The sequence below is a fragment of the Amblyomma americanum genome, chromosome 11, assembly GCF_052857255.1.
Source record: "Amblyomma americanum isolate KBUSLIRL-KWMA chromosome 11, ASM5285725v1, whole genome shotgun sequence".
Classification (NCBI taxonomy): domain Eukaryota; kingdom Metazoa; phylum Arthropoda; class Arachnida; order Ixodida; family Ixodidae; genus Amblyomma; species Amblyomma americanum.
In genome coordinates, this window is record NC_135507.1 from 127,016,496 (window position 1) to 127,039,584 (window position 23,089).

The window sequence follows — 23,089 nt, forward strand, 5'->3', positions numbered from 1 at the left end:
TGGCGCGAGAGGCCACTAAGTCTGCAATTTCGTTGCCGAGGACACCACAGTGTCCTGGCACATGGAACAGTTTAAAATTTTTGGTGGTCTGCAAAGCGGAGAGGTCTAATTTAATTTTATCAATTTGTGAATTGTGTGTGGCATAGGAAGCCAATGCCGAAAGAATTGCCTGACAATCGGTATAAAAGAATACCGGCGCCGCACCCGGAAGTGTACGCGCAAAGCTGACCGCCTCTGCAAAGGCGACCAGCTCCACGGCGTATGCAGATGTAGCACCCTCAACCCGAAAACGGCCGACCACCCGCAGGTCACCGCGCACGCCAAACGCCACAAAAGCAGCGCCCGCAGATAGAGAGGTGTAAGCCCCGTCGGTGTAGATGTGGTGCGCCGGCAGCAACGCCGCAGCCGCCGCCGCCTCCACATCCAACCGGCGGTGCTCGAAAGCGACAACCTCTGAAGGATGTCTATCGGTAGGGAGGAACACCTCCTCGACCTCGACAGCACGGAAGGACCTCGACCCGAAAGCAACGTCTTGCCGACGGGAGAAGAGGTCAAACTCTGCGTTCAACCTGTCGAGGTCTATCGCCAAGGGAGGAGCGTGCAGAAGTATCTGCAACGCCCGCGTGCTCGTTGTGGAATAGGCCCCCGCCAACACCAAAAGCGGGGACCGCTGCACCGAGACGAGGCGAGAGCAAAGACCCGAGTGAGGAGACGCAGTCCACCAAACGGGCGATGCATAGGCGAGCGTCGGGAGCACGACCTGGCGGTAAAGCGCCCTCAGACGACGAGGCGCCGGCGTGCCGCTAATGCGGAAGAAAGTCGCAAGGCGAGTGGACAGCGTCTCGGCACGCTCCTTGAGTTTCTCCGCGTGGGGAATAAATGAGAGGGTGCGATCGAAGACGACGCCGAGGACCTTGACGGCAGGCCTGAAAGACAGGCGGGCACCGTCAAGGCGAACGGCAGGCATTGTGCGACCCATTCCCCTCCGAGGAGGAGAAATGAGTAGGCACACCGTCTTGTCGCGAGAGATGGTAATTCTCGCCCCCCTCGCCCACGCGGCGACTCGGCCGAGCGCATCGTCCGACAAACGCTCAAGCTCCTTCCTGCTCGCCCCAGGCACCAGAACGACAACGTCGTCCGCGTAAGCCTGGAGCGACACGCCCTCCGGCATCTGCACCGCCAGAAGGCCACGCACTATTACATTCCACAGCAGGGGAGACAGCGGGGATCCCTGCGGGCTGCCCAAGGTGGGACGCGCTACCGCGTCTCCCGCAAAGGAGCGGAAAACCACCTCTCGGTCGGATAGAAATGACCTGAGCAGCGCGCAGAGGTTCCTCGGGCATCCCCAGTCACCGAGAGAACTCAGGACCAGGGGGTGCCACACGCTGTCAAATGCCCCCTGAAAGTCTATGGAAATCAACAGCACGTGCAGGCCAGAGTCCCGCAGCTGCCTCAATTTTGATACGAGAGCGTAAAGGGCCTGAACAGCCCCCGCCCTCTCGTGAAACCAAATTGTGCCTCGTGGTGCAGGCCGCAACGGAACAAGAAATGGTAAAGGCGATCGTACAAGAGGCGCTCCAACACCTTTCCGACGACGGAGTTTATGACAATTGGGCGGTACGACGCAGGGGCCTCGGGCGGCCGACCGGGCTTCAAAAGGAAGATTATTCTTCCCCGCCGCCAAATTCGGGGAAAGTGGCCGAGGCGGAGCGCGGTATTGAACAGAAACATGAAAAAGTCGGAGCGAACGGCCCAAAGGGCACGCAGCATGCGCGGGCTGATGCCGTCGAGGCCCGAGGCCGTCCCCAGTTTGGCGCGGGAGACCGCCAACTCGACCTCGCCAAACGTGAAGGGAACGTCCTCGGGGCCTCCCAAATGAGGACGGGCCGCCAAAGCGCGCAGCGCCACGCGCTCGGGGGTGTCCGACGCCGTCGAGTCACTGGGAACTTGGGCTTCCAGGAGGACCGCGGCCGTCGCCAACACGGACTCCGTGAACGCTCCGTCCGGCCTCAATACAGGAGGGAGCAGAGGGGGTCCCCGCAGACGACCGAACGCCCTCCTGAAAGGCCGCCCATATAGATTTTGTAACGTGGCCTCGCGCGCAAGCTCGCGCGCGGCCGCCTCCCGCGCAGCCGCAACCCGGCTCCTGAACCGGGCCAGGGCCCCGCTGAAAGCAGCGCGATGGAATGAGCGGATCGAAGCGTCGCGCGCGCGCTGGTAACGCCGCCTCAGCGCGCGCACGCGTCTGCGCTCGAGTGCCAACTCGTCCGTCCACCAAGACGCGCCCTCCCTGCGCGAAGTGGTTGGCCTCTGGGCAGAAGAGAAACGGCGGCGCTCGCGTTCGAAGATGTTGTGAAAGCGGCTGACGATTAAATCGAGCGCGACGCCCGACCCGACGTCTGCGCCCGTGACCGCCGTAAAAAAGGGGTAGTGGCCGATGGCCGATACCAATCGGGCAGCCCCTCGAAAAGTGAGAATTCTCTCACGGGGCGCACTCACTAGTCCGAATGTAACGTCAATATGTTTGTGCTCGGACAGCGTCTCGGCGTCAGCCACCGACCAGCGAAAGCCCGCAAGAGCAAGGGCGGGGCTGGCCAAGGTGACGCCGATCCAGCTGTCCGAGTATCGATTTGTGTAGGTAGGGGGAGACGCCGGATCGTTGAGCACGAGGAGGTCCGCTCCCGCAGCAAAGCGCAAGAGCTCGCCTCCGCGCGCGTCGCACACGTCCGGTCCCCACACCTCGTGCTTGGCGTTAAAATCGCCCGCCACCACCGTCGGAACGCCGGCGGCGAGCGCCAGCGCCGCAGACACTTCCGCGAGAATAGGCGAGAGCGGGGAATGGGGAGCGGCATAGATAGACAGAGATACGGAAGAAGAAATGCAAGGAAAGAAAAACCTCCGTAAATAAAGAAAAAAGAGGGAGGGAAAAGAAAAGAAAGAAGAAAAGAAAGGGTGCGGAAGAAGCGCGTCAAAGCGCGACTCCGGGCGCGACGCGTAATGGAACGGCGCGGTTGCCCACCCACTCCGCGAAGACAAGGAATGTTTACGGTGATCCATAATCCGTTCGTCCCCTCAGACGAGCCACCCTCTCTAGCAATATGGGACAAGATGCCGCTCCCGCAGGGTGCGGAGGACCGTCGCGACCAGCCCTGCGACACTCAGCGCAGGCGACGGCCGCATCGCCCGCTCGCACCGAGCAAGTCTCCGCCAAGTGATTCTCGGCACACTTGGTGCAAACGGCGCTGTCGTTGTTGGAGGATTGGCGGCAAGCCCTGCGGGAGTGGCCGTAAGTAGCGCAAAACGTACACATTGGTACGTGAAGGTCCTCGACCACGGAGGCCGAGGACCAGCCGATGGTAAGACGTCCCCGCGCAAAGACACGGTGGAATGCGTCGGGCGGAAGGGACAATACGTGAGTCTTCGCCCCGTCCCACTGGCGAAAGGTGTAGCGGCGGCGGATGGTTCTGACGTCCAGACCGAGGTCGGGATTCTTCGCCACCACTTGGGCGACGACCGCCTCGTCCGGCACGTCGGGGTCTACACCATAAATGCGAATTTGCGGTTTGCGGCGCTCGGCCACCCGAACAGTCATAACTGTGCGGGTGGCCTCGTTTCGCTGGACCGCCGATCTGAGGTTATCTATCGTGTTGCGATCGCGCGCAAGAACCGTAACGCCAGCGGGCATGGCACGCAACACTACGGGACCGATCCCTTCGTCCTCGGGGGTTATGTTTGCTTTTAAGGTGGTGATTAATTCTCGCGGCGATACGTGTGCCGCGGGCGCAGAATTCAAAAAAGCAACGTGGTTGTTAACTTGCCGCAGTGCTGTTTGAGGCGGCCGCGTTGGAATGGAAGGGGCCTCCCGCGGGGTCGAACCTCGGACGACCTCCGCGAAAGTGGGAGGCCGGACAGGCTCCGCCGGGACAGGACGCTGCTGGACGGCTGTTGACGCCGCCTCCAGTCGCGCCTCCGCGGTAGAGGCCCTGGTCCGGGCAGCCGAAGCTTCCCGGCGCTCCGTCGACCACATGGCTCGGAGGACCTCGGCGCGACCGCGGGCGTCGGAGGCCAGGGCGCGATATTCCGCGCAACGGTAGACCATCTCGCCGAACATGTGCGAGATTTGTGTACGGGCCTGGACCGGGATCTTGTTCTTGTCAAGGTTGAGGAACGCCGTGAGGCGCTCCTGCAACCGCGTGACTTCCGCGAAGTCCGGCATGGCAGCAAACGCCAGGTCGAGCCTGGCGCCGGACTCCGCGGGGCCCGCGACGGCGGTGGTCGATAAGTCACGGGCCGCCTCCGCGGTCGCACCCGCGGGAACCGGAACCACGGACGGGCTTGGAGCGGCCATCGTCGACTCCGAGACCAGCGACAAAGAGGACCCGGTGGCAGGACCCGAAGGTCCCGCAAAGTCCGCCGCCACATCAGGCGGCACGGGCCGAGGCGCAGCGGAGGGCTGCGCGGTCGGAACCGCGTCCGGGACCTGGGCGATGATGGCGTCGCCAGCCTCCGAGAAGGGCGAATCGGAGGGGTTCGACGGCACCCGCGAAGCGCTCGAGCCCGAAGTCGCGGTTGGTGAAATGCGATGTAAAGTCACAATTGGTAAATTCGCCCGTGTGGGCGACGCAGGGGAGGGAGAGCGCGAAGCGCTCATGGTAGGGCCGGAGGGCGTAAAGATCGCCGACCACCAACGGGACAGGGCGGGAACCGGGCTCAGGCCCCGCTAGGGAAAAACCCCAGGGCGAGGGCCAAAGTCCGCAAGCCCGTTCGAGTGGGAGAAGAAACCAGCCGCCCGAAGTAGCGGCCAGCGGTCGTGAAAGGGCGGAGAAAATGAAGTTTGCGGCCCACCTTAAGATGGTTGTAGGTAGGACCGCGGCCGGTGAAGAGCGCCCCTACCAGCGTAGGGGACGCAACCGCTGGGGGTCGGGCGACGTCAAAGTGTCCGGACCGCAAGGGCGGGGACCGCAGGCAAGGGCGGGACCAGGATCCGCAGTTGGAAGCGGCGGCCCCCGAGGCTCAGAAAGAGCCAGAGACGCCAACAGCGGCAATGAGGCAGCCTCGAGCAGCCACAGGAGGCCGCAGGCAGAGGCGGCCAAAAAACCGCCGAGACGGCGAAGACCGCCGCGTCCCAGGACCGCGGGTAGGTGGCGATTCCCGCAGTGAGGCCAAGGTCCGCGAACCGGGACCGCAAAAGGCGCCCCGAAAGCCCCAAAAAGGAGCCCGGGGCCGCAGCAGGAACGGGCGGGGCAGGAGGAGAAACTTCGTCCTCCTCCTCACCGGCCGTGAGCCAATTTGGGCCCGCCGCCGCAAAATGCGGAAAATCGCAAAAAAGCGGTTAAAAACCGCTGGCGGAGGTGAATATCCAGTGGCAGGGGGGCTGGAGGACCTCAGGAACCAAGGCCCTCAGCCCCGGGACATCAGCAGCGGTGAAAGGCCCGGGGCGGGGTAGAGCACGAGCCCAGGGGCGGAGCCAGGCAGGATGGAGATCGCGCGCCTTTCGCCGTGTGGTCTTCGGAACGGCGAAGAAGCGGAAGAACCCTTGCGCCGTCCTGTTCATCGCTGCCCCGAAGGCTCTGCTCTGCTGGGAACGATCGGCTAAGTTTCGGGTGGCTGATTGTTGCATTTTCTCTCTGCGTCTTTGCGCGGTAAGGCAGTGCGCCCGGACTATGTCCACCCAGTCTCCCGGCCAGGGGAGTTCCCTCTGGTCGGCTTCTCTGTCAACTGATCTCCTACCGTTGGAAGCTTTTTTACGCAGTGGTGTCGGCAGTATCCCTGTCGCGCTGGTGCCTAAGGATGGTGGTGCTATCAGGATGAACAACCCTGGTGCTGTTCGGGCTGCTCTCCAGTCGACGACTTCTCATTATGAGTCAATCTCAGAGGTTCGCCAGTTTGGACGCGGTGGGATTCTGTGCAGATCGCCAGACCTCGCCTGTGTAAGAGATTTACTAAACTCCTCATCCTTTGCCTCCCTTCGGGTAAGTTCTTTCATCCCTTCTCATCTGGCGTGCACGAAAGGTATTGTACGAGGTGTAGACTCTTCCCTGTCTCCGGCAGAGACTCTTGAGCTTCTGTCGGCTGCTGGTGTTGTTGCTGTGCACCGCTGTAGCCGGGATGTAAACAACGTGCGGATGCCCACTGAATCAGTGATTGCTACCTTTGCCGGCACTTCCTGCCCCTCTGAAATCAAGGCATGGCCTCTAATTTTTCGGGTAGACCCATTATCATCTCGTCCTCTGCAGTGTAACAACTGCTGGCGTTATGGACATAGCGCTGGCGGTTGCAAATCCAACTTGAGGTGTTGCAACTGTGGGGAGGGTCATGCAACAAGCACCTGCACTGAGAAAAATGAGAAGTGTTGCCTTTGCGGTGGTGGGCACTCTGCAAACTACTCAAATTGTCCCTCTCGAGCTCAGGAAATTCAAATTCTGGAAATAATTGACAGGAAACGCTGTTCGCGCCGTGACGCTATTTCAGAGGTTAAAGAACGTGCACGCGGTTATGCCGGTGTGACCGCTCGGCAAGGTGTCATGCTAGACTCGACGCTGTCCCAGGCAATTGCGGCTGCTGTGGAGGCTTCGATGTCTAAAATGGTAGAAAAGATTGTCGCAAGTGTGTCGGAGTGATTTACAAATGTTCTAGCTGCTCAGATTACACATGCCGTGCAGGCTAGTTTGGCACCTCTTTCGACAACAATTCCCTCTTCTCTTATCCGGTCTCAAATTCCAGTAGCATCACAACCCCAGGAACAAACTTCTGTCACTTCTGCTGTACCTACCTCGGGTACTTCGAGGGATGTTGATATAATGTATGATTCTGAGATGGTGGAGCCTGATGCGCGGCTTCTTAAGCGCAGTGGGTCCCCCATGTCTCATTCGTTGTCTTCTCAGGGCACCCAGCCCAAATCAAAGAAGAAGCAGCTTGGCACTAAACCCAAGGATACCATTTTGAAGCAGGCAGTTGCTGCTGCTAGAATTTCGCAACCATAGCGTCGTTGCGAGTTCTGCAGTGGAACTGTCGCTCTATTCTTTCCGCTTCTACAGATTTACACTGCCTTTCTACTCAGCTTAATCCGGATGTCATAATTCTGCAAGAAACGTGGCTTTCAACAGACAAACATTTCCATGTCAAAAATTACCGGTCATTTCGCCTAGACCGCCAGTCAAGAGGCGGGGGTTTACTAACTTTACCCCCGAATGCAGAAATGTAACTTGGCTCGCGCTTCGACTCAACTTCGGCAAGTCGAGTCGAAGCACCAAGGCGGCTTCAGAACGGCCAAGTTGGGTTTCGTGTTTCATAGATGCTCAACCTGACTTGCTTCGTCAAGTTAAGCGCGTGCTTGAAAGCGAGGGCGCATTGCTCGTCTGCGAACGAGAGTAACGAACAATTTATTACTTTATCGCACATCGCATGGAGAAAAAAGTATATATTTTGCTAAGCGTTCGTAAACGCATACATTTTATGCAAGCTTTTTGGAGAAAGGTGCTAATAGCGGGCGCTAAAAATCAGTGTTCTCCGTCTCTTGACAGGAATCATATTTTCGGCTGGCAACATGCATCACAGCCGCTGTCACGGTTGACGAGAGCAGGAGTCTTTTTTTCCCTGTGCATGCGTTGGGTTTACCGTTTGTAAAAATGTCGCAGACACCTTTGTCTTCCCAAGAAAGCACGCCCCAACACCCCGCTTCACCGTCGAAGAGAAGCAGCTCCTGTCATCGCTTGTGGACAAGTTCAAACACATCATCGAGAACAAGCAGACCGACGTCTCGTCGTTGGCGAAAAAAAATGCAACGTGGTTGGAAATTGCCAAAATATACAATTCCAACCATGGGATTACGCGCCGCGATCATCAACAACTGAAGAAATGTTGGCTGAACTTGAAACAAAAATGGAAAGAAGCAGTCGCTAAAGAAAAGCCGGAGCGCCACAAGACCGGTAAGCGTGCGTTGAAAGTTTTGCGTAACTGGTGCATTTGCGGCATGTTTACATTTCGCTCCCCCGCATGTTTTGTATTCTATGGATGAGTGTGTGTCAGTTCGGTGTACTGAGCGTAACTGCGGTCGTAAGCGCTACGGAGAACATTGTGAGGGGATCTGTGGGACTAGGACACGAAAATAAGCTCGAAGTGATGGTTTTCGCGACCTATATTATTAGTTCCTTTATGATTACACGAACAGCGCGGCCGTAATAAAACGCGATAGCATGCGAACAAAATATTTTCCCTGTGTCCTTACTACTGAATGCAGCTAGCATAATACATACTTCTGGCTAAACAGTTTACCGAAGTGCACATTCATCATATGTTCCAAAGGCAGCCAAATAGCAGGTGCTACATATTTGTGTCTGTTTGCGTTTCATTTCCAGCTGTTGGCACGTAGTACGAGTGTACTACGTGCCAACTGTGTTATCAGCGCAAACAGTATTCAAGCAGTGGCATGCACAAAGAGGAGCCGGCCTTTAATGGCTATTGACATGATTTCGAGCAGGTACGAGTAGTAACTCAACGAAAGCGACACCAGCACGGGCTGGCGTATCTGCCGTACTTTTTTTGTTTGTACGGGACTAGTTTAATACAACTAAGAAGATATAGTGGCGGAGCGCGATTTCTAGTTGGAACAGTTTGTGAAAAATTGAAAATGGTTTCATCGTCTGATAAAAACACTTCATTGCTGTTTAGGAGGAGGATCACAGCCTGCCTCCATAGACCCCGTGAGCGAGCAGGTTGGGGCCATTGCTAGCCACATCGCCACCAGAATCAACGAGTTCGACAGCGATGGGGCATATCAGCCCCCCGTCGAAAGTTTGCCTGTCGTGAGGCTCCTGCAGCCGATGATTGACGGGCCAGATGACATGGAGTTTGACTATGCTGGTAAGGTGTTATGTCTGTGGAATGTGCTGGAATAATAGGGAGGACATTTCCTTCCTTGTTCACATCTTGTGGTGTCGCATGCAGCATGCAATTTCACAATATAACTGCATTTCTGTTTCCTGTGAACACCGTCTGCTCGAAACGCTCTGAAAAACCCCAAGCGTCTTGGCTTCCATCTCTTCCTGCCTCACTTGGATGCACAAAAGGGCATGTGTGTGTGTGCAGGGATCCTGAACTGATGCAATAACGAATGCCAATATTCAATGATTACGACTTGTTGTGTAGTGAATGAGGATGCTAAAAGCAAGCACAGTGAGATGAGCTTGAAAACAAAGTGTACAAAAAAGTTAGAAGTGCCTAACGTGGCATGTATGGATAGTGGTGCTGGAGGTGCCCAGGATTTTGCACAACCCAATTTGACGACTACTCGTACGTGTCTTGTACATCTTAGCAAAGAAGTAAACATGCAACCTTAATTTTGTGTCTGTTCTTCAACTGCACCCACTCAGGACATTTTCATGCTGGCACGTCTGCAGTGCTGAAAGTTTTTTTTCACCATGCACCCACTAATTTCTAGCACATTTGTTAACTTTATTTGCAAACGACGTAAACAGTTGGGATTTGTACTTGTACTTCATCTTGATGCTCATTTCTGGCTTTTCTCTTTGCGTTTTACTGTAGTACGCTGCTGTGTACTTTCCTTATCTAGAATGAGCTTTGAAAAATATCTGGGGGTTTAGAAAGTAGCACCATTCATGACAGCATTTTAGCAAACAGGCAGACTGAAACAACTTACATGAAGGCAGCATGAGCACGAACAATGGAACAGAAGTGCTGACAGCGAAGGGGGCATTGCCAGTGCCTTTCTCAAGTCCATTGTGTTGTGATGTAAGCACGTCACAATACTCTCTTGCCAGTTTTACATACTTTATTTCTTTTCAATGCAAAGCTTGTCGTGAAAAGAAAGGTTCCTGTGCGGGCAGTTGCAGTGCTCATTACAGGAAATGGCATGTCTGTGGTGGTAGAGCACGAGAACACTTGGGCAGTTTTTCATTGTTTTGTAGTGCAGGATAGCAATGTGAAGTCAAACGAAATGACAAGACTGCAAAGTATGTGGAACTAATGAGTTCATTGCATACTAGCAACTTGGATTCATCTTATTTCACATCTCCCTTTGTTTACTACAGATGACTTGCGGGAAGATGCCAGCCACGCAGGCCAATCACAGCCACCAGCTGCTACTGCCAATGAAAGTGGAGCACCTGCAGCAGCTGCAGAAGGAAATGAAGAAATCACCTCGCCAATTGTGCAGCCCTTTTCCTCCACCTGCAACATAGCTCCACTTGCTTCTGGAGTTGCAACGAGGTGCATCCCTGCTGCTTCATTAGCCAGTGGTGACAGACTCTAGATGATGAGAACGAGGTGCGCGCGGGGCTTCTGAGGGAGGAGCACACACTCCGTCTAAAACTCCTCCAGGAAGACCATGACAGCATATTGCATGAACGAGCCACAAAGCACAAGTTTCTTGAGCAAGTTCAAGCGCTTGAGCTCCAGAAGCTAAAAAATGAACTTTTAAAACAAGAAGCAGAGCTAGCAATCCTCCAAATCGAAAAAAAAAATTAAAGAGCAGCAGCTTTGCAAGGCGCTATGCAGCAAGACACCGCAGGGCTGAGTGTATAGCAGGCGTCCTGTATATCCTGCTTGATTCAAATAAACATTACTTATTATTGTTAAATGTGACGAGTCTGAATGTGATGCTATGACACCACTCAATTGCATGTATGCATGCATGAGTTGTTCTAGAAAAAAAAAATTGGAATTGGAAATCTTGGAAATTGAAAAACAAATAAAACTTGAACAGCTTTGTAGGCTGCGACAGGCACCAGAATAAACGGTGCCTATGACTGAATGAAACTGGAATGCTGTGTGAATGCTTGCACAAATATGTGGCAAATCCACATAACTACACTTCATTTGCACATGTAGCGTTTTAAGCACATGACTCGATGGGAACAGACCTACAGCCCCGTCACCACCTTGCATGCAAGTCTGACAAGCTATCGCATAGCAGGAGGCAGGTAGGATGGTTGCGTGGTACTTCTGCTGCTATGGCTATATGGATCTTTGGATGCAAACAGCAATTTATTCATAGAAATACGCATTGCTGTATGCTACAAATATGGCTGCTCTAGGAAGGAAAAACCTCCCCTGGCATTGCTTGCAAAACCAACCAGTAGAGAAAACTGCAGGCCACATTGTTAAAGTTTCCATGTATAAAAAGTCAACAATATTGGCTCACGCAAGTCAACACCACATAAATGCTCAAACGCCAACACCGCTCTCTACTCCTTCCATTATCTTCGCTGTCTCATCTAACCTAAACCCTTGCAGCTAGTGCCTCCTACTCAAGAACCGAAACCCTTAAAAGAATGCGATTCCTCCTATGCCGTCTACAAGGTGGGCCATAGCTTGAGTCAATACAATGCCACAGCCTCCCGCTTTGCTGAAGTAATCTATTGCTTCAAAAATATGGCCACCACATTCCTGGGACAACCCGCACTAGGCATGACAAAAAAAGACTATAAAGAAGCATGCATCAAAAAAACACTTGCTGATGGCACCCACGTTCTGCTATTTCGAACCCCGCCAAACCATGTAACAATTTCAAAACATGCCAGTTCTCGACGAGTGGAATCAGTACAGTTCTAAGAAGGCCGGCTCAAATGCAAAGCCAGATTTAAGCTGTGACAGCCAACCAGTAACTGCAGGTACAAATCAAAAGAACCGCTAGTCCAAGTGTTTGCATGTAAAAGATTTCACTACAACACTTGCGAGCTAGAAGAAGCTACCTAGTCATATCACAAACCATTCATTGAACCCACAAAACAAAATGTTGCAAACACTACTGGGGTCATAAATTATCTTTCAGTGGTCCACCATGACTGCATCAGCAAGGCGTTCCCAAACATCAGTAGTGCCCGCACACAATGATCTCGACTAACTGTTGGTGTTGCTCATGACGACTCGCTTTATGATCTAGGGTTTGTATTCAGCCATGCAAAGCAAGGCACCTAACAAACACCAGGTGCATTTCGCTCGAGAACAAGGAATATTGAGTGCAACTGCTCGCAGACAGGTTGTGTAGCCTTAGCAACAGTTACAGGAGTTCTATGTACGACCATGACCTTTACACTTGGAAATTAAAAATGCTCACAGGTCACACACTCTAGGTTGGTATGTTTCACCATGACACAACAATGCCTGGAATCCTCTCCGCACATATGCTGCAGTGAACTTCGCTTCTTTCTCTGTGCCAGTTACTGCCCGTTATGCAACTTTGTTGTAAGAGATTGAGCTGGACGAGGCATGTGGATCATGTCAGGAAGCCCATTTCAGACCTAAAGAATCGACCTTTTGCACCATACTATGACAACAACCAACTCCCACTTTGGACAGAGACGAGAGAGAGCGACAATGCACAACAAACCACTCGAGCATCGTTCCTTGAAAAGAAGGCTCCAGTGTGACAGCTGAAGGTTCGACCGTTCAACACCATCTTGAAAGAAAACCAAATGAAAAGAATACACTCATGTTTTTTTTACCTCAATACAGCCAAAAAAAAAAGTTAGAAATTTAATAACTGATTCATAACACACCTCTGTTGGCAAGCCAGAAAACAAAACTTCGCAGTGATCTGGAATTTCATCATTGTAGGCAATCGGGAACGTCTCGTTTTGTTGTAAAAGGGATATTTGAAATTAATGATTGTGCAATGGGTTTTTCGGGCAGAAAGTACAAAGCGCAGAACAGCGTTCACAGACAGTCAACGGTTCCAGCAGCACCAACCCGAAGCACGCGCTCGCCGAGAGCAGTCCCGCTGCCACATGGGCACTTCTTTGTCATTACAATTGTGACATAAAAACAAATTGATACTCAACACATGGAAGACATGCAAGAGCCCAAGCTTGAAGTGCAAGCCGGGTGAAAGTAGAAAAGACGAAGTAGCAGAACTACTTGCTGTAAGGAACCTGAATTCCATGCCGCTACCAAAGCAGCCACACAAATGTTTGCTCTGTGGAAATGTGCACAAGCCCTGCGACTGCTCCACCTAAGGCCTAACTGTTGTACTTTACCAAATCTGGTAATTTTTCACATGCGTGTAAGCAAAGCCGCCAAGGCAGCAGCTATTAAACAAATGAACTGAGCGCCATTAAGACCCTCAGCACCAGGGTCAACAAGAGCTTTTCTGGTATTCGCCTCCTGCAAGATCAATACAGCGTTCTTGAAAAATAGCATTTGAAATAGAACACTATAGCAAGAAATGCAGAACCTAGAAGTGGAAGAGTAGCAGCTTGTTAATGCAACAAGCTCGCAACTTAAAGCTTCCGAAGCTGAGAAAAAATTCTAGTGTAAAGGGGTGTATTCGCAGTGAAGGTCTGCGGTCGTAGATCAGAGAGCGTCATGATGAGCACACTCTCAGGAGTCACTCAGGATCCCCAGCTGCACTTCGTCGACCTTTTCGTCCCGCCGCTTGAACTGCTGCTAGTCGTTCCCATTGCTCTAACATTTCTTTAGTTCCTGCACAAAAGTTGGGATACGGGTAGCATGAGCAAGTGCGCATTATAAACATGCTTTATTCAAAATGCATGGGACAGTGTTGAGGACTCTGCATTTATTACCTATGTGAAGCTCTTCTGGATGAGCACCCGTCGTGCCTGCATTCCCGACAAGCTGTCGCTGACACCATCAACAGGTGGCAGGTGCTCTGGCCGCCTCGCTGCTATCGTGCTGGTGCGAGCCGGTGGAGCGTCCTGAATGGGAGCGCTTTCAATAGGAGGCTGCGGCTCCTTCATCAAACATGCAAAGTTCTGCACGGCTGCACACGCTGTGATGATCACTGCAGCTTGTTTCGGCTTGTGCTGGAGCCCCATATCCAGACAAGGGAAGCGGCGCTTCCAGACACCGAATGTCCTTTCGACCACATTCCGTGTCTTTATGTGGGCTTTTTGGTACCTGCACGTATAAAGGAATATTGCGTTGATTTAATGCCACAGCTCGAAAGTGTGGTCAAGCTTTGTCACCTTTTTCATGCACTGTCATTGGAAACATATTAACTAACCTTCCTTGCGGTGAATTTGCACAGTGATTGCGTGGTAATATAGCGCCTAGAATGTAGTGCTACTCTTCAAGGAGCATGGAGAACGAAGCTACACTCTTCATGGAGTACAAAGCTACATTATAAAGCAGTACTAAAACAAAATGCTGGGCCTCGATCGCATATTCCGAAGAGACACATTTCGCTATGTGGGACGCCGTAGTGAAAGGCTCCGGAAATTTCTACCACCTGGGGTGCTTCAGCGTGCAACGACGTCGCACAGTACACAGGCCTCCAGCATTTCGTCTCCATCGAAATGTGAACGCCGCGGCCGGGATCGAACCCGCGTCTTTCGGGCAAGTAATCTTGTGACTGTACGTTCGTAGCACCGCGGGGAAATAAGTAAAATGACAGCACGTACACGACGCGAACGAATACGAATGAGCTGAACAGTGGTAACTGTTCAGAGAATTTCAATTTTCATTGCTCACCTGCACATTGATGGAGAAATAGCCTTTGCGGTTTCGGTAGACTTCCGCATCTGCGCCACCCCGGCTGTTGATGCGGACATGCGTGCAATCTATGCAGCCGGTCACACCAGGGAATTCACCGATCTCATAAAAGTCCCGCATCAGCTTTCCAAACTGCGAGACGGCTGGAAACTGCACCAGCATCGGGCGCAGGTGCTTGGCAATCAGCAAGGTGACCTTGCCAACTGCGCGGCACACCGTGGGCTGCGAAATCCGCACCAGATCTCCGGTGACGGTTTGGAAAGTACCGGCCCCATAAAACCTCAAAGCCAGGAGTAGCTGCAGCATCCGAGGAACAGGCTGTCCCCTGTTGTCGGGACTTTCACGCAGGGGCACGCACGGCACGCAGGGGCACGCACGGCGTTCTCGGAGAACCGATAGCGGGCGAGGAACTGCTCGTCGTCGTAGAGCTCCATGGGGTTCCCCCAATCTCGTAACGCTGGCCGTGGGATCTTCGGCAACGAATGGGCCTCAGAAAATACTACGTCCATGGCGTGGCAAGCGAACTCGAACGCAGCTACCCTCCGCGCGACGTCCGATCGGTAGGTGGCCATGTTGGAAAATACAACGAAGTCAGCTTCAAGCAAGCTCCTCAGCCGACTTGAAGTTGGACCGAACTAGGATCGAGCCAAGCCGGTTGCAAGTCGCACTTCAAGCCGAGTTTGGTTTATGAAACACGATGGAGCTCACTTGAGACCGATGGAAGTTAAGTTCGAGCCAAGTTACATTTCTGCATTCGGGGGTTAGTCTCTTCAAAATTTTGCCACAGGGCTGTGGTATCTTTTCAACAAATGTCTCCTGACTGTGAGATTTTGGCAATAGACTTTGTACTTCCTGGGTGCTCTCCATTTTCAATAGCAAATTGTTATTTCCCCAATGGAGTCCAGGATGTTAGACCTCTGGATTTTTTACTCGTAAACTGTAAAAACCCAGTTCTCGTGGCTGGGGATTTCAATTCTCACCATGTGTCTTGGGGTTTTAGGACTAATTCGTGCGGCAAGCGCCTTTGAGACTGGGTTTCTGATCACAACCTGATGTGCTTAAATTCAGGATCGGCCACTTATCTTCGCTCACACACTCAATCTGTTTTAGATCTCACGTTCATTAGTCCTGGAATTGGCGTAACGAATTGGTCGACAGTTGATAGCGGCACTTCAAGTGATCATATACCTATTCATTTTGATATCATATGTCGTGTTACTCCGGCGTCTTCTCAGTTGCGGTCACATGTAAATTATGACAGATTTCAGACGGTGTTGCGCTCTGCCCTTGCTCCAGTGTCTAACATCGCCGAGGTCCACCAGTCAGCAAGCATATGTCTGGCTATTGAGGAAAGCCGTAAAAAGTCGGAGTTCCTGGTGAGGCCAATAAAAGGGAATTCTTCTAACTGGTGGAATGCGGACTGTACAAGAGATTACAGGCGGAGGAAGGCAGCATGGAAAAAGCTTCTTCATAACCAATGTCCGAATAACTGGAGTGATTATAAATTTATTGCAGCCACCTTTAAACGCACAGTTTCTCGCGCAAAGGAAAAATATGACTCAGAACACTTCGATTATCTTTCAAAGGCGGGCAACCGACGTGCAATATTCGGTTTTCTACGGTCTAGGAAACAGCTCATGTCCTCTCATAATTTTCAGTCATTAGTTATGTCCCCTGTAGAAGCTATCCAGACGGTTGAATTAATAGCCACAGGCCTGCAAAAGCGGTTCTCGTCTTTACTACCTATGCGACCATTGTTGTTTGCACCAGTCGTACCAAATGATAATGCCTCACAAGTAAATCTATCAGAGCTTTCACAAGTTGTCCAGAGATTGCCAGCTGCTGCTCCTGGCCCTGATGGTGTTACCACAAAGATGCTCAAGATTCTATTTGAAGAGTCTCCCAACTCCTTATTGCACCTAATAAACTACTCTCTCAAACACGCTTGGATACCTTCTGAGTGGAAGCTGTCCAAGGTAATCCCTTTACTTAAAAATCAGGGTGGAGGCTATGAATTGGATAATATTAGGCCAATGTTTTTAACATCAAACGTGGTAAAGTTGATAGAAAGGTTGTTACTAATTCGGGTGTCAGCCATTGTGGACCGCAAAAGTATACTCAGCCCGTGCCAACTCGGTTTCCGGCCACGGTGTTCGATATGGAATGTACATGCTGATCTAGAGAGCAGAATTCTCCTTGCTCGTCGTCAACGCCTGGTCGCGGCTTTGGTTACGTTAGATGTCGCCAAAGCTTACGACAGTGTAGAACACTCCATCCTGATACATAGGCTACAGTCACTTCAATTTCCAGATTATATAGTTGCATGGATATCTGCATTTCTTCATAACAGGGAATACTTTTGCGTCCATAATGGTGTTCATTCAGAGAGGTATAGACAAACGCGAGGTGTACCGCAAGGAGCTGTTCTTTCTCCTGTGCTCTTTAATATTCTGTTAAGCTCAATTCCTCTCCACCGCCATGTACGCACTTACGTCTATGCGGATGACATCGCGTTTTTTGCTGCTGCGCCGGATATACATTCTCTGTATGGTCTGTTGCAGTCATATTTGAATACACTTGAGCACTGGTTGAGCGCATTACACCTGAAGTTAAATGTTGGCAAGTGCGCTACTCTTGTTTTCCCTCTATTCACTCCTGTAGTGGTCTCTCTCACTTGCCAGTTAAAAATAATACCGCAGGTTCAATCCCTAAAATACCTAGGGGTCATTTATGACAACAAGCTCACCTGGCGACCTCACATTGACCATGTCGCGGCGAAAGGGGCTCGTGCCGTGGGCATGTTACGGAGATTATGTCATCACCGGTGCGGCATGCGCAGAGATGCGCTATTAATGATCTACATAATGTATGTCAGGCCAATTTTAGAATTTGGATCAGTGTTGTTTTCAGGCTCGGCTACATATAAACTTCGCCCTCTCGTCCTTTTAGAGAGGGAAGCACTTCGCATGTGCCTCGGCCTTCCAAAATGTGTGGCTATCAATGTGCTGTACCTTGAAGCCCGCATTCCGTCTCTCTTATCACGACTTCAATTTTTAACTGTGCAAACTTACCTCAGGATCTATGAATCCCATTTCCACCGTTCCCAAAGCATTTTCTGTTCTCAGCCGACCTCCTTTTTTGGTGTCCCCTGGTCTCGTTTCAATTCCCCTCAGGTAGTGTTTGTGCAAAGATTACTTCAGCCTTTAGATGTAAACATTTACGATATCCTTCCTGCGCTTCGGAATGGGCCCACTATACACATTGTTTTCGACGACATATTCCCAAAAAATGCAAAACTTTTGCCACCGAGTATTCTAAATGGCCTTCTAGAAGATCATCTGAGGACCCTACCAACCGATATAGCAATAGCCACTGATGCATCGCAATGCAATGAAAAAGCAGGTGTGGGAATATTTTGCTCCCATTTAGACTGGTCCTTTTCTCTGCGCCTTCCAGATTTCACCCCTATTTTTCAGGCAGAGTTTCTAGCAGTTGTACTTGCTCTACGCAAGCTAGACCCCTCTATTACAGCAGTTGCAGTAATTACTGATTCTTTATCTTTGTGTTCGTCCCTCGCTGCACAGGTTGACGGCCCCATTTTATCAACTTTCTTATCCCTACTTCCTCCGCATTTGAGCCTTGTTCATTTAGTATGGGTTCCCGGCCACAGCAGTGTGACAGTAAATGAGATTGCTGATAATCTCGCAAAGGCTTCCCTCAGCGGCCCCGTGTTGCGAATCATCCCGGCTACAGCCTACATTACAGCATCTAGATTTCGGCGACGTGCGTTTTTAAGCACGCAAGACACATCACTTTTAACATCGGCGGATTATGAGCACCTTAAATATTATTGGAACAGGAAAACTTGTTGCTCTCGGCAGCTTGAAGTATCACTGACGAGGCTACGCTCCCGCATCCCCCCTCTAAATTTCTATTTACACAGGTCGGGTTTGGCGCTCTCTCCCCTTTGTGCATTTTGCCGTGAGCCAGAATCCATTGAACATTTTTGGCTGTATTGTCGCCGATTCAACTCACTGAGAAAAAGGTTGCTGGAGGAGCCCTTGCAGCATCTTGGCCTTAGTTTGAGCAGCCCGCTCTTGCTATCATTTGGCGCCACCACATTTGGGTTCAGCCACAGATCTGTTTGCACCGCTGTTCAAAATTTCCTGACAGAATCTCACCGACTGCCTTGCTAAGTGTTTCAACCTTTTCTTTTCTATCAATTATTACATTTTGACTTAATCATTAATATTTAATCACTCTCTTTATTATTATTCTTAAATTTTTAAAATCAAAACACTCATCCCTTTTCTGTTCATGACGAAAAATTCACCGGTGTTATACTCCCACGTGCTTTTCTTTTTTGTTAACTGAGTTCATTTGAATAGCCACCCGATTCTTGGCCGATCCCCCAGTGTGGGTATGTGCCATCTTTTGATAGGCTAACAACAACAACAACAGATGGGCAGGAGCTCGCTGGCGCACGTCCGTTCAGTTCGAGTAGCCTCGAAATGTACCGCCCCAGTCAAACTCCCCGTCTGACGCTGTCCTCGGAACAGATAGTGCAGGCCTTCCGCAAAGCCCGAAGGTTCACGGAGGCCCCCGCACTTGGCGCTAGAAGCGTGGACAACACAATGGTCCGCTTTCCGCTCCACCGAGTAAGTAAAGAAACGATGAGAGTAGTGGTATTTCACTGACGGCCACGAGGACCCCGCCGAAGCGAGGCCGTATCCCGCGACCTCCCACTTATGCTACACCTCTCAAGTCTCTTCACAGAGTCAGACTAGAGTCAAGCTCAACAGGGTCTTCTTTCCCCGCTGCTTTAGCCAAGCCCGTTCCCTTGGCTGTGGTTTCGCTAGATAGTAGATAGGGACAGCGTAGATTGAGGCCCTAGATTGGGACTCTCCCGCACCACTAATGTATCGCGGGTGATGAATATGCCAATCAAAAAATTTAAAATAAACCGTCTAGTACCAAAACGTTTTTTTTTAAATAATGAAAGAAGGAAAGAAGGAAGGGAAGAGTCAAGGGAGAAAAGAGGAAAAGGAAGTAGATACCATCATCGCCCCCCCCCAGCCAAGGGAACGGGCCAGCCAGACCAGCGGCGTTTATTTTTTCTTTTTTTTACTTCTTTTCTTTTTTTTTCAACAATACTTGCTGCACTGCACTGATATACACTAAACTTGGGTGGCTTGTCTTGTCTTGTCTTCAAACTGCCTCCTGTGTCTTCCTCTTCTTCACTGCGCTTGTCAGCCATGGTTTGCGCCACACGACAGTCACAACACTCCGTGTCTTATAGTTGAGATTATACTACACCCGTAGGCACCTCACCCACTGCACTGCACACTGCACACCACACTCCAGTTCTTTGTCACTCCGTGTCCTCTTCTGGCACTCACAAACTCACAACCAAACATCACTTCCTTGTTCGTTGCTGCGCCGCACCGACGACTCCAGCTGCTTCAACCCATTAATCCCTGTAATCCTTGATGTCGTTTGAACCCACCTCACTTGTATATTGATGTGACGCATCACTAATTCTCTACTTTTTATTCAAATTTTATATTACTTTTAATACATTCGATTCGCTACACTTGCTCTGCCATACCGGTTCTTCAAAATTTTGGCCACCGATGTTCAGTACGTTTATTGCCTTTATAACCTAATGCGAGCCTCCCCCCGTGAGTGCGCAGTAGGGGCGGGCAACTAGTGCCCACCTGGTCTGGTCTTGGGGGCCCCCACACACATATCACCGTGAAAAGGCACGCCTTACAGTTGTCACTTTTCTCTGCTAAAAGTTTTTCCTTTATAATTGTAATTCGTACGACTTTTCTAGTATTATTTGTACCATGTTATTAAGTATGCCATAGCTCTCCGATTGTTCGATTATCTCTGGTTTCCTAATTGTTAAATTAGGACCCAATATTTTGGTTAGTTGTTCTCTTTCTTTCTTTGCCACTGGACATTTTTCTAGATAATGATCAAAGTTTATGGCGTTTTCTCCACACATACATTTCAGTGAGTTTGAGATACTGAATCTGTAGAAATAGAAGGGAAATCTGCCGTGAGAAGAGATTGCCTGTGATGTATAATGATTGGTTGGGAAGTGTTGGGGTAAGGATTTTACACTTCTAATCCACTCAAATGTGCTACTGTTTTTCCCTCCAGATGCCACATTTCGTTCCACTTATCATACATCGCGTTTATCAACTGCTTCTTGATATATTGTTTCGATATTGGAATTTTAATCTTTTCTCCTTTCATTGCAGCATCCTTAGCCAAAGCATCTGCTGTTTCATTTCCTCTATGTCCGCTGTGCCCTTTGATATACGTTAATGTGATATTCTGATTTTGCAATTTACTGAGCTCTAGTTTAATCTCCTGAATTGCTGAGTTTCTACTGTTTGGATTTTTGATTGACTTCAGTGCTCAAAGACTATCCGTGAGAATTTGGCTTTTGCTTATGTTATCTTTCTTCACATATTCTATGGCCTTCTTTATTTCCACAACTTCCGCATCAAAACTGTTGGCGTACAGAGGAAGTTTGAATTGTTTTACTTCCACTTGTGGCCCTTTCGCATCAAACACCACAAAGGCTGCACCTATTTTGTTCTCTATTTGTGACCCATCTGTGTATATTTTCTGATCTGCTTCTGAATTGATATCTTCAGTGTAATCATACGCTAGTTTCTCTGCAGGATGATACACCCATAGATCGAGCTTATTTGCTATATCTTTGCAAAAATCTGATCGTTAATCTGGTATGTTTTTATTCCTTGCATTATTTCATATATTTCTTTTTCGAGTTGAATTTTTAATTGTACTGGGGGTAGGTTCGCTAATGCATTAAGTGTTACATTTGCTGTAGTTCTGTACGCCTTAGTTATAAGAATTAAAGGAATGCGCTGTATTGACTTCAGTTTCCGATTTATTGCCACCTTATTACTATACCAAACCGAGGCTCCATACGCTATCATTCTTTGTATTCCTAACATGTATAACTTCTTGAAGTGTTGTCCTTTCATTCCTTTGTTTGCTCTTGAAAATTTACCTAAATTGGCCGTTAAAAGTTGAACCTTCTCTTTCACATATTTTAAATGTGGCAAGAACGACATTATGTTATCAAATATTATTCCTAATAATTTTAGTTCATTTGTAATTTTTAATTTTTCGTTATTACTCTTAAAGCCAAAAGGATCGGGGGCCCCGCTTTCGCGGTCTCGAATCGTACTGAAATTCAAGATCAAGCAAGCATTTGCCCTTTTGCTCTACGCGAGGTTTCTGTCCTCGCTGAGCTCGCCTTAGGACACCTGCGTTACCGTTTGACAGATGTACCGCCCCAATCGGAGTCTCATTCCCGGCTAAAATCAAAAGTAACAACAAAAATAAAGTGGAATGAGAAGTTGCCTGTACCTGCAAAAAGCATCACCAGGCTTAAACCAATTAAAGAAAAATGAACAGGGCCCAAGCGGCCAAAGGTTTAGTTTGGTGGAAAAGCCAATTAGAAAAAAATGGTGGGCACGGTAACCGAAACGATGTCCTAAGGGCGCAGCGAGCACAGAAGGATGAAAATCCCCGCGAGAGCTGTTTTATTCATGAATGATGAATTGTTTTAATAGAAGATGAAGGTGCCCGGAAAAAGAAAAAAAAACAGAAAAAAAAACACTCATACAAAAAAAGGAAAAAACAAAAAACAAAAAATAAATAAAATAAAAGAAAGTGTGAAAATGAAAATATGAAGTTGAAAGCAGTGAAGAGAAGGCAGACGAAGAAGAAGTGAAGAAGGTCCTCAGTCCCAGGACACCATCAGCAGTGAAAGCCTGGGCAGAGAGCAGGAGCCCGAGGACGGAGCCAGGCAGATGGGCATGAGGCCCTGGCACTCGTCCGATTCAATTCGAGCAGCGCTCCCGAACTCCGAAAGCAAGGGCACAGAAAAAATAAATAAATAGAAAGTTAAAAAAACAAAAAAAATCCAGAAAAGAATGATATGATTAAGAAAATAATGCAAAAGAAAACACACACAAAAACACATTCCTGTACCCAAGCACACACACATACAAAACCGCAGCATGCTGTCTTCAGAGGGGCAGACGAATAAAGCGTCCACCTCAAGTGGCCAGAAAGACCCCCCTGAGAGACCGCAATACCACGGAAAAACAAATGCAACGAAAGAAAAAATAAATAAATAAATAAATGAATAAATAAAAGAAGGAAGCAAAGTAAAATGAATGAATGGAAGAAAATGACAAATGGAACACACAAAGGAAAGACAAATGAAAGAGAACTGGCAAAGCCAACAGACACAAAAAAAAACAGAGAAAAGATCACACAACACATGTGAAGAGGGAGAAAAAGAAAAAACAAAAAGAAAACACGCACAAAAAAAAACAAGAGAAATGCTTACACACGCATACAAAAAATAAAAAGGAAGGCTGAGAAGGCCCAAAAGATAAAGCCAGGGCGTCTAAACAATGAGCCCTCAGTGTAACTGAGAACTAAAGTAATAAATGCAAAGTAAAAGCTAAGTGGCAACTATAATGTGGCAACTATAGTGGCAACAATGAGCCCTCATAGGAGCCGGCAAAAAAACACGCACACAAAAAAAACATGAGAAATGCGT

General features: G+C 49.7%; 1 long non-coding RNA gene across 1 annotated transcript; it reads left to right on the top strand.

Moving 5' to 3' along the window:
- The first annotated feature begins 7,200 nt into the window (after window positions 1–7,200).
- LOC144110037 (uncharacterized) lies at window positions 7,201–10,270 on the top strand. The gene is made up of 3 exons (XR_013309681.1): window positions 7,201–7,928; window positions 8,671–8,862; window positions 10,050–10,270. It is a non-coding gene; the product is annotated as an uncharacterized LOC144110037 (long non-coding RNA).
- Window positions 10,271–23,089: the final 12,819 nt, after the last annotated feature.